We start from the raw sequence: 16,027 nt of genomic DNA on the forward strand, positions 1-16,027 counted from the left end.
GAATACTTCCAAGATTGCAAGTTTACTTCCAAGTTTTCTAAATCCATTCCAAGTAATCATCCAAGATCAAGAAACCTTTTTTACTTATAGTAGGTTATCTTTCTAATACAAGGTAATAATCATATTCAAACTTTAATTCAATTTCTATAACTATAACAATCTTATTTAGAGTGGAAATCTTACTTGAAATTGTTTTCGTGTCATGATTCTGCTTCAAGAACTTTCAAGCCATCCAAGGATCCTTTGAAGCTAGATCTATTTTTCTCATTTCCAGTAGGTTTATCCAAGGAACTTGAGGTAGTAATGATGTTCATAACATCATTCTATTCATACATATAAAGCTATCTTATTCGAAGGTTTAAACTTGTAATCACTAGAACATAGTTTAGTTAATTCTAAACTTGTTCGCAAATAAAAGTTAATCCTTCTAACTTGACTTTAAAATCAACTAAACACATGTTCTATATCTATATGATGTGCTAACTTAATGATTTAAAACCTGAAAACACGAAAAACACCGTAAAACCGGATTTACGCCGTCGTAGTAACACCGCGGGCTGTTTTGGGTTAGTTAATTAAAAACTATGATAAACTTTGATTTAAAAGTTGTTATTCTGAGAAAATGATTTTTATTATGAACATGAAACTATATCCAAAAATTATGGTTAAACTCAAAGTGGAAGTATGTTTTCTAAAATGGTCATCTAGACGTCGTTCTTTCGACTGAAATGACTACCTTTACAAAAACGACTTATAACTTATTTTTCCGACTATAAACCTATACTTTTTCTATTTAGATTCATAAAATAGAGTTCAATATGAAACCATAGCAATTTTATTCACTCAAAACGGATTTAAAATGAAGAAGTTATGGGTAAAACAAGATTGGATAATTTTTCTCATTTTAGCTACGTTAAAATTGGTAACAAATCTATTCTAACCATAACTTAATCAACTTGTATTGTATATTATATAATCTTGAGATACCATAGACACGTATACAATGTTTCGACCTATCATGTCGAGACATCTATATATATTTCGGAACAACCATAGACACTCTATATGTGAATGTTGGAATTAGCTATACAGGGTTGAGGTTGATTCCAAAATATATATAGTTTGAGTTGTGATCAATACTGAGATACGTATACACTAGGTCGTGGATTGATTCAAGATAATATTTATCGATTTATTTCTGTACATCTAACTGTGGACAACTAGTTGTAGGTTACTAACGAGGACAGCTGACTTAATAAACTTAAAACATCAAAATATATTAAAAGTGTTGTAAATATATTTTGAACATACTTTGATATATATGTATATATTGTTATAGGTTCGTGAATCAACCAGTGGCCAAGTCTTACTTCCCGACGAAGTAAAAATCTGTGAAAGTGAGTTATAGTCCCACTTTTAAAATCTAATATTTTTGGGATGAGAATACATGCAGGTTTTATAAATGATTTACAAAATAGACACAAGTACGTGAAACTACATTCTATGGTTGAATTATCGAAATCGAATATGCCCCTTTTTATTAAGTCTGGTAATCTAAGAATTAGGGAACAGACACCATAATTGACGCGAATCCTAAAGATAGATCTATTGGGCCTAACAAACCCCATCCAAAGTACCGGATGCTTTAGTACTTCGAAATTTATATCATATCCGAAGGGTGTCCCGGAATGATGGGGATATTCTTATATATGCATCTTGTTAATGTCGGTTACCAGGTGTTCACCATATGAATGATTTTTATCTCTATGTATGGGATGTGTATTGAAATATGAAATCTTGTGGTCTATTATTATGATTTGATATATATAGGTTAAACCTATAACTCACCAACATTTTTGTTGACGTTTTAAGCATGTTTATTCTCAGGTAATTATTAAGAGCTTCCGCTGTCGCATACTTAAATAAGGACGAGATTTGGAGTCCATGCTTGTATGATATTGTGTAAAAACTGCATTCAAGAAACTTATTTTGTTGTAACATATTTGTATTGTAAACCATTATGTAATGGTCGTGTGTAAACAGGATATTTTAGATTATCATTATTTGATAATCTACGTAAAGCTTTTTAAACCTTTATTGATGAAATAAAGGTTATGGTTTGTTTTAAAATGAATGCAGTCTTTGAAAAACGTCTCATATAGAGGTCAAAACCTCGCAACGAAATCAATTAATATGGAACGTTTTTAATCAATAAGAACGGGACATTTCACCAATGATCAGCTCTTAGCAGCCCATGTGAGTCACCTAACACATGTGAGAACCATCATTTGGCAACTAGCATGAAATATCTTATAAAATTACAAAAATATGAGTAATCATTCATGACTTATTTACATGAAAACAAAATTACATATCCTTTATATCTAATCCATACACCAACAACCAAAAACACCTACAAACACTTTCATTCTTCAATTTTCTTCATCTAATTGATCTCTCTCAAATTCTATCTTCAAGTTCTAAGTGTTCTTCATAAATTCCAAAAGTTCTAGTTTCATAAAATCAAGAATACTTCCAAGATTGCAAGTTTACTTCCAAGTTTTCTAAATCCATTCCAAGTAATCATCCAAGATCAAGAAACCTTTTTTACTTACAGTAGGTTATCTTTCTAATACAAGGTAATAATCATATTCAAACTTTAATTCAATTTCTATAACTATAACAATCTTATTTAGAGTGGAAATCTTACTTGAAATTGTTTTCGTGTCATGATTCTGCTTCAAGAACTTTCAAGCCATCCAAGGATCCTTTGAAGCTAGATCTATTTTTCTCATTTCCAGTAGGTTTATCCAAGGAACTTGAGGTAGTAATGATGTTCATAACATCATTCTATTCATACATATAAAGCTATCTTATTCGAAGGTTTAAACTTGTAATCACTAGAACATAGTTTAGTTAATTCTAAACTTGTTCGCAAATAAAAGTTAATCCTTCTAACTTGACTTTAAAATCAACTAAACACATGTTCTATATCTATATGATGTGCTAACTTAATGATTTAAAACCTGAAAACACGAAAAACACCGTAAAACCGGATTTACGCCGTCGTAGTAACACCGCGAGCTGTTTTGGGTTAGTTAATTAAAACTATGATAAACTTTGATTTAAAAGTTGTTATTCTGAGAAAATGATTTTTATTATGAACATGAAACTATATCCAAAAATTATGGTTAAACTCAAAGTGGAAGTATGTTTTCTAAAATGGTCATCTAGACGTCGTTCTTTCGACTAAAATGACTACCTTTACAAAAATGACTTGTAACTTATTTTTCTGACTATAAACCTATACTTTTTCTGTTTGGATTCATAAAATAGAGTTCAATATGAAACCATAGCAATTTGATTCACTCAAAACGGATTTAAAATGAAGAAGTTATGGGTAAAACAAGATTGGATAATTTTTCTCATTTTAGCTACGTGAAAATTGGTAACAAATCTATTCCAACTATAACTTAATCAACTTGTATTGTATATTATGTAATCTTGAGATACCATAGACACGTATACAATGTTTCGACCTATCATGTCGACACATCTATATATATTTCGGAACAACCATAGACACTCTATATGTTAATGTTGGAGTTAGCTATACGGGGTTGAGGTTGATTCCAAAATATATATAGTTTGAGTTGTGATCAATACTGAGATATGTATACACTGGGTCGTAGATTGATTCAAGATAATATTTATCGATTTATTTCTGTACATCTAACTGTGGACAACTAGTTGTACGTTACTAACGAGGACAGTTGACTTAATAAACTTAAAACATCAAAATATATTAAAAGTGTTGTAAATATATTTTGAACATACTTTGATATATATGTATATATTGTTATAGGTTCGTGAATCAACCAGTGGCCAAGTCTTACTTCCCGACGAAGTAAAAATCTGTGAAAGTGAGTTATAGTCCCACTTTTAAAATCTAATATTTTTAGGATGAGAATACATGTAGGTTTTATAAATGATTTACAAAATAGACATAAGTAATAGAAACTACATTCTATGGTTGGATTATCTAATCGAATATGCCCTTTTTATTTAAGTCTGGTAATCTAAGAATTAGAGAACAGACACCCTAATTGACGCGAATCCTAAAGATAGATCTATTGGGCCTAACAAACCCCATCCAAAGTACCGGATGCTTTAGTACTTCGAAATTTATATCATATCCGACGGGTGTCCCGGAATGATGGGGATATTCTTATATATGCATCTTGTTAATGTCGGTTACCAGGTGTTCACCATATGAATGATTTTTATCTCTATGTATGGGATGTGGATTGAAATATAAAATCTTGTGGTCTATTGTTACGATTTGATATATATATGTTAAACCTATAACTCACCAAAATTTTTTTTGACGTTTAAAGCATGTTTATTCTCAGGTGAATACTTAGAGCTTCTGCTGTTGCATACTAAAATAAGGACAAGATTTGGAGTCTATGTTTGTATGATATTGTGTAAAAACTGCATTCAAGAAACTGATTTCGATGTAACATATTTGTATTGTAAACCATTATGTAATGTTCGTGTGTAAACAAGATATTTTAGATTATCATTATTTGATAATCTACGTAAAGCTTTTTAAACCTTTATTTATGAAATAAAGGTTATGGTTTGTTTTAAAAATGAATGCAGTCTTTGAAAAACGTCTCATATAGAGGTCAAAACCTCGCAACGAAATCAATTAATATGGAACGTTTTTAATCAATAAGAACGGGACATTTCAGTTGGTATCCGAGCGTTGGTCTTAGGGAACCAGAATTTTGCATTAGTGTGTCTTATCGAGTTTGTTAGGATGCATTAGTGAGTCTGGACTTCGACCGTGTTTACTTGAAAAATGATTGCTTAACAAATTTTGTTGGAAACTATATATTTTTAACATGTGAATATTATGTGATATATTAATCTCTTAACGCGTTTGATATTATGTGATAGATGTCTACCTCTAGAACAAGTCCCATTGACTCACCTAATAATAATGAAGAGTCAAATGTAAATTGGAATGATTCGTGGACTGATTCACAAGTTCCCGAAGAGGAACCGGAAGAAGAGTCGGAACCAGAAGAAGAATCAGAACCGGAAGAGGAGGAACCGGAGGAGGAAATAGAACCGGTGGGGGAAATAATATAACGGTTAAGTAAAAGAAAATCCTCAACCAACCGACCAAGGTTAATTATGGTCAATGGTGTTTCCGCCAAGGAAGCAAAATATTGGGAGGATTACCAATTCTCCGATGAATCGGATTCCGACGAGAATTCCGATGATGTTATAGAAATTACCCCAACTGAATTTAAAAAGGCAAAAGAAAATAATAAGGGAAAGGGCATAAAAATAGAGAAATCTAATTCCAACCCCGATGAACTTTATATGTATCATCAACCCCCGAAGCCCTTAAGTTGTAACAATGACCCGGGAACCTCTAAACCACCAGGTTTTTCTAAACCCTTGTGGAAAACGACAGCTCGTATTAGGGGAACATCATATATCCCTAGAAACTTGTCAAAACGAACCAAAACCGAAGAAGAAGAAACGAGCGAGTCGGAATAAGATAGTTGTATTCGTGTGGTGTAATATATGTAATATAGTGTGCTTATACTTTATGATATATGTAAAAATTGCTTGTATTAATAAGTATTTTTTTTATGAATCTAACTCTTGTCTATTTTACAGTATAAAAACACAGAATGGATAGACAACCCAATATTTTAAGAGACCTACCCGGAGACATGATTGATGAAATCTTGTCTAGAGTCGGTCAGAATTCCTCGGCACAACTATTTAAGGCGAGATCAGTTTGTAAGACATTCGAAGAACGTTCCAAGAATTCCTTGGTTTATAAAAGGCTTTCGTTCGAAATATGGGGGATATCACATTGGGAAATCCATAAGTTACGATGTGTTTACTTTGACGCATATATTGCGGAGAACCCAAATGCTATTTTACGCAACGGGTTAAGAAATTATTTTGACTCAATATATCCGAATATAGGACTTCGTGATTTAGAAAAAGCGGCTAACATGCAACATAAAGAAGCATGCTATGCTTACGGGTTAGTAATGTTCGCTTCTCACCAAAGTGAGAAAAAGAACATCGGGCTACAACTATTAAACAAAACGTTCCCACAAGTGACGGAGTCGGTAATTGGGGTAAGAAATGAGGTTTTTAGGTTATTACGAGACTGTTGGTCATTACGTAACCCTCGTCCCTTTGATGACGTTACAACACGCTGTCTTATCAACGGCCATAACGGTTATGTTCCACAAGACCAAGGATGGGAAGTAGTCCTAGTAAAACCAGAATGCATGACTTGTTTCTGGACGTATGAATTACGTGTCTTTATTGCCTTTGCTGAACGACTTGTGTACTAGCTAGAATTATCTTCACAACTATCTTGTATCAAAGTTATTGTGTGCTATATTTCATGCTTTATGTAAAATAAGCGGTATTGTAAGTTTGTAAAATATTGTATAAAAGTTTGAACGCGAAATATTATTATAATCAGTTTTTCATATAGAATTGTAGTAGTTGAATTGTATATTAGCTACTAAGTATGAACTTAACGGGTAGGTACTACCCGAATTTAAACTTATAAAACGCTAATATGAAGAAAAAGCTTTTATAAATGAGTTCATATTATGCTACGAAATACTATTAACTACTCTTAATATTCTGTATGATTAACTTGTTCCATTTGACAATTTTGAAGGAAATGGCACCGACTACTCGACACACCGTGAATATGAATGAAGAGGAATTCCGTACTTTTCTAGCTTCAAACATAGCCGCAGTACAGGCTGCGCTACATACCAACAATAACCTTGGATCTAACAGTACAGGAAATCGTGTAGGATGCACCTACAAAGAATTCACTGCCTGCAAACCTTTGGAATTTGATGGAACCGAAGGACCGATCGGATTGAAACGGTGGACCGAGAAGGTCGAATAGGTGTTTGCCATAAGTAAGTGTACTGAAGAGGACAAAGTGAAGTACGCTACGCATACCTTCACAGGTTCTGCGTTAACATGGTGGAATACCTATCTAGAGCAAGTGGGACAAGATGATGCGTACGCACTACCGTGGTCAGCATTCAAGCACTTGATGAACGAGAAGTACCGTCCCAGAACCGAGGTCAATAAGCTCAAGACAGAACTTATAGGGTTACGAACCCAAGGATTTGATATTACCACGTACGAAAGACGATTCACAGAATTGTGCCTATTGTGTCCGGGAGCGTTCGAAGATGAGGAAGAGAAGATCGACGTGTTTGTGAAAGGATTACCGGAAAGAATCCAAGAAGATATAAGTTCACATGAGCCCGCCTCCATACAACAGGCATGTAGAATGGCTCACAAACTAGTGAACCAGATTGAGGAAAGAATTAAAGAACAGTCGGCTGAAGAGGCCAATGTGAAGCAAGTCAAAAGAAAGTGGGAGGAAAACGGTGATAAGAATCACCAATACAACAACAACAGCAATTACAACAATAATCGCAACAACTATCCCAACAATCGCAACATCAATCATAATTACAACAAACGGCCCAACAACAACAACAACAACAACAATAATAACAACAGCAACTACAACAATCATCCCAATAACAATAACAACCGCAACAACAACAACAACAACAACAATCAGAAGCAGCTATGCCAAAGGTGTGAAAAGTATCACTCGGGGTTCTGCACCAAATTTTGCAACAAGTGTAAAAGAAATGGTCATAGCGCGGCGAAGTATGAGGTCTACGGACAAGGGGTTAACAGAACGAAAGGAACAAATGGTGTCGGAACGAGTAATGGCGGAGCAAGTAGTGTCGGAGCAAGTTATGCCAATGTAGTTTGTTATAAATGTGGAAAACCGGACCACATTATTAGAAATTGCCCGAACCAGGAGAACACAAATGGACAAGGCCGCGGAAGAGTTTTCAATATTAATGCGGCAGAGGCACAGGAAGACCCGGAGCTTGTTACGGGTACGTTTCTTATTGACAATAAATCTGCTTACATTTTATTTGATTCGGGTGCGGATAGAAGCTATATGATTATAGATTTTTGTGCTAAATTAAGTTGCCCATTGACGCCTTTGGATAGTAAATTTTTACTCGAATTAGCAAATGGTAAATTAATTTCAGCAGATAATATATGCCGGAATTGAAAAATTAAACTGGGTAGCGAAATATTTAAGATTGATTTGATACCAGTAGAGTTAGGGAGTTTTGATGTAATAGTTGGCATGGACTGGCTGAAGAAGGTGAAAGCAGAGATCGTATGTTATAAAAATGCAATTCGCATTGTACGAGAAGAAGGAGAACCCTTAATGGTGTACGGGGAAAAGGGCAACATGAAGCTACATCTTATTAGTAATTTGAAGGCACAAAAACTAATAAGAAAAGGTTGCTATGCTGTTCTAGCACACGTCGAGAAAGTACAAACTGAAGAAAAGAGCATCAATGATGTTCCCGTCGCAAAAGAATTTCCCGATGTATTTCCGAAAGAATTACCGGGACTACCTCCCCATCGATCGGTTGAATTTCAAATAGATCTTGTACCAGGAGCTGCACCAATAGCTCGTACTCCTTATAGACTCGCACCCAGTGAGATGAAAGAACTGCAAAGCCAAATGCAAGAACTATTAGAACGTGGTTTCATTCGACCAAGCACATCACCATGGGGAGCTCCTGTTTTGTTTGTCAAGAAGAAGGATGGTACATTTAGGTTGTGTATTGACTACAGAGAGTTGAACAAACTTACCATCAAAAACCGTTATCCACTGCCGAGAATTGATGACTTATTTGATCAACTACAAGGCTCGTCGGTTTATTCGAAGATCGATTTACGTTCTGGATATCATCAAATGCGAGTAAAGGAGGATGATATTCCAAAAACTGCTTTTAGGACGCGTTATGGTCATTACGAGTTTATGGTTATGCCGTTTGGATTGACTAACGCACCAGCTGTGTTCATGGACCTTATGAACCGAGTGTGTGGGCCATATCTTGACAAGTTTGTCATTGTTTTCATCGATGACATACTTATTTACTCAAAGAATGACCAAGAGCACGAAGAACATTTGAGAAAATTGCTAGAAGTATTGAGGAAAGAAAAACTGTACGCTAAGTTTTCAAAGTGTGCATTTTGGTTGGAAGAAGTTCAATTCCTCGGTCACATAGTGAACAAAGAAGGTATCCAGGTGGACCCGGCAAAGATCGAAACCGTTGAAAAGTGGGAAACCCCAAAAACTCCGAAGCATATACGTCAATTTTTAGGATTGGCTGGTTACTACAGAAGATTCATCCAAGATTTCTCCAAAATAGCAAAACCCTTGACTGCATTAACGCATAAAGGGAAGAAATTTGAATGGAAGGATGAACAAGAGAAGGCGTTTCAATTATTGAAGAAAAAGCTAACTACGGCACCTATATTGTCATTGCCTGAAGGGAATGATGATTTTGTGATTTATTGTGACGCATCAAAGCAAGGTCTCGGTTGTGTATTAATGCAACGGACGAAGGTGATTGCTTATGCGTCTAGACAATTGAAGATTCACGAGCAAAATTATACGATGCATGATTTGGAATTAGGCGCTGTTGTTTTTGCATTAAAGACTTGGAGGCACTACTTATATGGAGTCAAAAGTATTATATATACCGACCACAAAAGTCTTCAACACATATTTAATCAGAAACAACTGAATATGAGGCAGCGTAGGTGGATTGAATTGTTGAATGATTACGACTTTGAGATTCATTACCACCCGGGGAAGGCAAATGTGGTAGCCGACGCCTTGAGCAGAAAGGACAGAGAACCCATTCGAGTAAAATCTATGAATATAATGATTCACACTAACCTTACTACTCAAATAAAGGAGGCGCAACAAGGAGTTTTAAAAGAGGGAAATTTAAAGGATGAAATACCCAAAGGATCGGAGAAGCATCTTAATATTCGGGAAGACGGAACCCGGTATAGGGCTGAAAGGATTTGGGTACCAAAATTTGGAGATATGAGAGAAATGGTACTTAGAGAAGCTCATAAAACCAGATACTCAATACATCCTGGAATGGGGAAGATGTACAAGGATCTTAAGAAACATTTTTGGTGGCCAGGTATGAAAGCCGATATTGCTAAATATGTAGGAGAATGTTTGACGTGTTCTAAGGTCAAAGCTGAACATCAGAAACCATCAGGTCTACTACAACAACCTGAAATCCCGGAATGGAAATGGGAAAACATTACCATGGATTTCATTACTAAATTGCCAAGGACTGCAAGTGGTTATGATACTATTTGGGTAATAGTTGATCGTCTCACCAAGTCAGCACACTTCCTGCCAATAAGAGAAGATGAAAATATGGAGAAGTTAGCACGACTGTATTTGAAGGAAGTCGTCTCCAGACATGGAATACCAATCTCTATTATCTCTGATAGGGATGGCAGATTTATTTCAAGATTCTGGCAGATATTACAGCAAGCATCGGGAACTCGTCTAGACATGAGTACTGCCTATCATCCACAAACTGATGGGCAGAGCGAAAGGACGATACAAACGCTTGAAGACATGCTACGAGCTTGTGTTATTGATTTCGGAAACAGTTGGGATCGACATCTACCGTTAGCAGAATTTTCCTACAACAACAGCTACCATTCAAGCATTGAGATGACGCCGTTTGAAGCACTTTATAGTAGAAAGTGCAGGTCTCTGATTTGTTGGAGTGAAGTGGGGGATAGACAGATTACGGGTCCGGTGATAATACAAGAAACTACCGAGAAAATCATCCAAATTCAACAAAGATTGAAAATCGCCCAGAGTCGACAAAAGAGCTACGCGGATAGTAAAAGAAAAGATATAGAGTTTGAAATCGGAGAAATGGTCATGCTTAAGGTTTCACCTTGGAAAGGCGTTGTTCGATTTGGTAAACGGGGGAAACTAAATCCAAGGTACATTGGACCATTCAAGATTATAGATCATGTCGGACCAGTAGCTTACCAAATGGAGCTACCTCAACAACTCGCGGCTGTACATAACACTTTCCACGTCTCAAATTTGAAGAAATATTTTGCTAAAGAAGATCTCACTATTCCGTTGGACGAAATCCAAATCAATGAAAAACTTCAATTCATTGAAGAACCCGTCGAAATAATGGATCGTGAGGTTAAGAGACTTAAACAAAACAAGATACCGATTGTTAAGGTTCGATGGAATGCTCGTAGAGGACCCGAGTTCACCTGGGAGCGTGAAGATCAGATGAAGAAGAAATACCCGCATTTATTTCCAGAAGATACGTCAACACCTCCAACTGCTTAAAATTTCGAGACGAAATTTATTTAACGGGTAGGTACTGTAGTGACCCGAACTTTTCCATGTTTATATATATATTAAATGAAATTAGTATTTACATGATTAAGTGTTTCCAATATGTTAAGCAATCAAACTTGTTAAGACTTGATTAATTGAAATAGGTTTCATATAGACAATTGACCACCCAAGTTGACCGGTGATTCACGAACGTTAAAACTTGTAAAAACTATACGATGACATATATATGGTTATATATATAGTTAACATGATTTTATTATAAGCATGTATCTCATTAGGTATTTTAACAATGAGTTATATACATAAAAATGAGACTATTAATTTAAGAAACTCGAAAACGTTATATATAACGATTATCGTTATAACAATGTCTTACTAGGTACATATGAATCATATTAAGATATTGATACACTTGGTTAATTATGTTAAATGATAAGTAAATATATTATTAAGTGTATTAACAATGAAATACATATGTAATAATAAGACTACTAACTTAATGATTTCAAAACGAGACATATATGTAACGATTATTGTTGTAACGATATTTAACTGTATATATATCATACTAAGATATATTATATATCATAATATCATGATAATATAACAATTTAATATCTCATTTGTTATAATAAATAATGGGTTAACAACATTCAACAAGATCGTTAACCTAAAGGTTTCAAAACAACATTTACATGTAACGACTAACGATGACTTAACGACTCTGTTAAAATGTATATACATGTAGTGTTTTAATATGTATTCATACACTTTTGAAAGACTTTAAGACACTTATCAAAATACTTCTACTTAACAAAAATGCTTACAATTACATCCTCGTTCAGTTTCATCAACAATTCTACTCGTATGCACCCGTATTCGTACTCGTACAATACACAGCTTTTAGATGTATGTACTATTGGTATATACACTCCAATGATCAGCTCTTAGCAGTCCATGTGAGTCACCTAACACATTTGGGAACCATCATTTGGCAACTAGCATGAAATATCTCATAAAATTACAAAAATATGAGTAATCATTCATGACTTATTTACATGAAAACAAAATTACATATTCTTTATATCTAATCCATACACCAACGACCAAAAACACCTACAAACACTTTCATTCTTCAATTTTCTTCATCTAATTGATCTCTCTCAAGTTCTATCTTCAAGTTCTAAGTGTTCTTCATAAATTCCAAAAGTTCTAGTTTCATAAAATCAAGAATACTTCCAAGATTGCAAGTTTACTTCCAAGTTTTCTAAATCCATTCCAAGTAATCATCCAAGATCAAGAAACCTTTGTTACTTATAGTAGGTTATCTTTCTAATACAAGGTAATAATCATATTCAAACTTTAATTCAATTTCTATAACTATAACAATCTTATTTCGAGTGGAAATCTTACTTGAAATTGTTTTCGTGTCATGATTCTGCTTCAAGAACTTTCAAGCCATCCAAGGATCCTTTGAAGCTAGATCTATTTTTATCATTTCCAGTAGGTTTATCCAAGGAACTTGAGGTAGTAATGATGTTCATAACATCATTCTATTCATACATATAAAGCTATCTTATTCGAAGGTTTAAACTTGTAATCACTAGAACATAGTTTAGTTAATTCTAAACTTGTTCGCAAATAAAAGTTAATCCTTCTAACTTGACTTTAAAATCAACTAAACACATGTTCTATATCTATATGATGTGCTAACTTAATGATTTAAAACCTGAAAACACGAAAAACACTTTAAAACCGGATTTACGCCGTCGTAGTAACACCGCGGGCTGTTTTGGGTTAGTTAATTAAAAACTATGATAAACTTTGATTTAAAAGTTGTTATTCTGAGAAAATGATTTTTATTATGAACATGAAACTATATCCAAAAATTATGGTTAAACTCAAAGTGGAAGTATGTTTTCTAAAATGGTCATCTAGACGTCGTTCTTTCGACTAAAATGACTACCTTTACAAAAACGACTTGTAACTTATTTTTCTGACTATAAACCTATACTTTTTCTGTTTGGATTCATAAAATAGAGTTCAATATGAAACCATAGCAATTTGATTCACTCAAAACGGATTTAAAATGAAGAAGTTATGGGTAAAACAAGATTGGATAATTTTTCTCATTTTAGCTACGTGAAAATTGGTAACAAATCTATTCCAACCATAACTTAATCAACTTGTATTGTATATTATGTAATCTTGAGATACCATAGACACGTATACAATGTTTCGACCTATCATGTCGACACATCTATATATATTTCGGAACAACCATAGACACTCTATATGTGAATGTTGGAGTTAGCTATACGGGGTTGAGGTTGATTCCAAAATATATATAGTTTGAGTTGTGATCAATACTGAGATATGTATACACTGGGTCATAGATTGATTCAAGATAATATTTATCGATTTATTTCTGTACATCTAACTGTGGACAACTAGTTGTACGTTACTAACGAGGACAGCTGACTTAATAAACTTAAAACATCAAAATATATTAAAAGTGTTGTAAATATATTTTGAACATACTTTGATATATATGTATATATTGTTATAGGTTCGTGAATCAACCAGTGGCCAAGTCTTACTTCCCGACGAAGTAAAAATCTGTGAAAGTGAGTTATAGTCCCACTTTTAAAATCTAATATTTTTGGGATGAGAATACATGTAGGTTTTATAAATGATTTACAAAATAGACACAAGTAATAGAAACTACATTCTATGGTTGGATTATCTAATCGAATATGCCCTTTTTATTTAAGTCTGGTAATCTAAGAATTAGGGAACAGACACCCTAATTGACGCGAATCCTAAAGATAGATCTATTGGGCCTAACAAACCCCATCCAAAGTACCGGATGCTTTAGTACTTCGAAATTTATATCATATCCGAAGGGTGTCCCGGAATGATGGGGATATTCTTATATATGCATCTTGTTAATGTCGGTTACCAGGTGTTCACCATATGAATGATTTTTATCTCTATATATGGGATGTGGATTGAAATATGAAATCTTGTGGTCTATTGTTACGATTTGATATATATAGGTTAAACCTATAACTCACCAACATTTTTGTTGACGTTTAAAGCATGTTTATTCTCAGGTGAATACTAAGAGCTTCCGCTGTTGCATACTAAAATAAGGACAAGATTTGGAGTCCATGTTTGTATGATATTGTGTAAAAACTGCATTCAAGAAACTGATTTCGATGTAACATATTTGTATTGTAAACCATTATGTAATGGTCGTGTGTAAACAGAATATTTTAGATTATCATTATTTGATAATCTACGTAAAACTTTTTAAACCTTTATTTATGAAATAAAGGTTATGGTTTGTTTTAAAAATGAATGAAGTCTTTGAAAAACGTCTCATATAGAGGTCAAAACCTCGCAACGAAATCAATTAATATGGAACGTTTTTAATCAATAAGAACGGGACATTTCATGAGAATACATGCGCATTTTACGTTTTACATACTAGGAACGAGTACTTAAACTTTATATATGTGTGGGTTATACAACGGCATAAACTTTCCCCTTAGCTCGGTAACGTTTAGTCATTGGTCTTTGAACCGGTGAACGCGAATCTTAGATATGGATCCATAGGGTTTGACATCCCCACTCGGGCTAGTAGCGCTAGCATTTAACGGGTGTTTAATACTTCGTAAACATACGCACTCGCCAAGTGTACTTTTAGGGGGTTATAAACGTTAAGTTAGTTACCAAGTGTCCACGGTTATACATATACTTTTCATACTGTTTTGAAACGCTGTTTGAAGCACTGAAATCTCGTGGCCTACCTTACATTACTGTTATACTTAAACTATAGCTCACCAACCTTTGTGTTAACGTTTTTAAGCATGTTTTTCTCAGGTGCTTAAGGTTTGCTTGCTTCCGCTGTACTAGTCATGCTTTGTAGACACCCGCTGCGCTTATTAGAGATGTCACCGCATGAAACGTTTATTTTTCATTCAAACTATACTACTTTGAAACGATGTATTTGTAACGACCTATGGGTCACGTACTATTATTGCTTGCTATTCGTAGAAGCATACTTTTGGTTGTTAAACATTTGACGTTGGTTAAGACGTCACCGATATTCATGAATGCAAACTTATTTTGAAACAGCATATAGTTTTTGACCTTGTAATGATCCTGTTGTTGATGATTCGTACACGATGGTTTTGTACGGGGCATCACAAAATTCGGCGATGATAGCCGGGTCTCTATTGGTTTGGCGTTGTTTTTTGTACTGTTCGGTTGCCGTCCGCTGTAGTGTTCATGCCTCTCCCGTAGTCGTCTATTCGGGTGGAATCGATGTCGTTGCCGGCATGTGTTAACTTTGTTGACCATGGTAAATTGATGTTTTTTGAAGTAATTCTCTCGGGGTCCTTTTATCCGCTCGAACGGGGTTTTGATCTTACTTGACGAGCATGTGGTTCTCTGGTTAGGAGTGTTATGTGGTTCTTCAGGTACGAGAGGTTATTTTGATTTGCAGGCCTCGGGTTAGGTGTTGCTGGAGTGCTCGGCGTTCATTTTAGGGTGCAGCTTTTTAGCAATGTCGATTGTGGAGTTAGATACGTACCCGGTTTTATGTTGTTTAGATTTAGGTTTGATGGTTGTACGTTTGTTGTATCTTTACATTTTCAATGCGCTCGCTCTCTTTCA

The sequence above is a fragment of the Rutidosis leptorrhynchoides genome, chromosome 4, assembly GCF_046630445.1.
Source record: "Rutidosis leptorrhynchoides isolate AG116_Rl617_1_P2 chromosome 4, CSIRO_AGI_Rlap_v1, whole genome shotgun sequence".
Classification (NCBI taxonomy): Eukaryota; Viridiplantae; Streptophyta; class Magnoliopsida; order Asterales; family Asteraceae; genus Rutidosis; species Rutidosis leptorrhynchoides.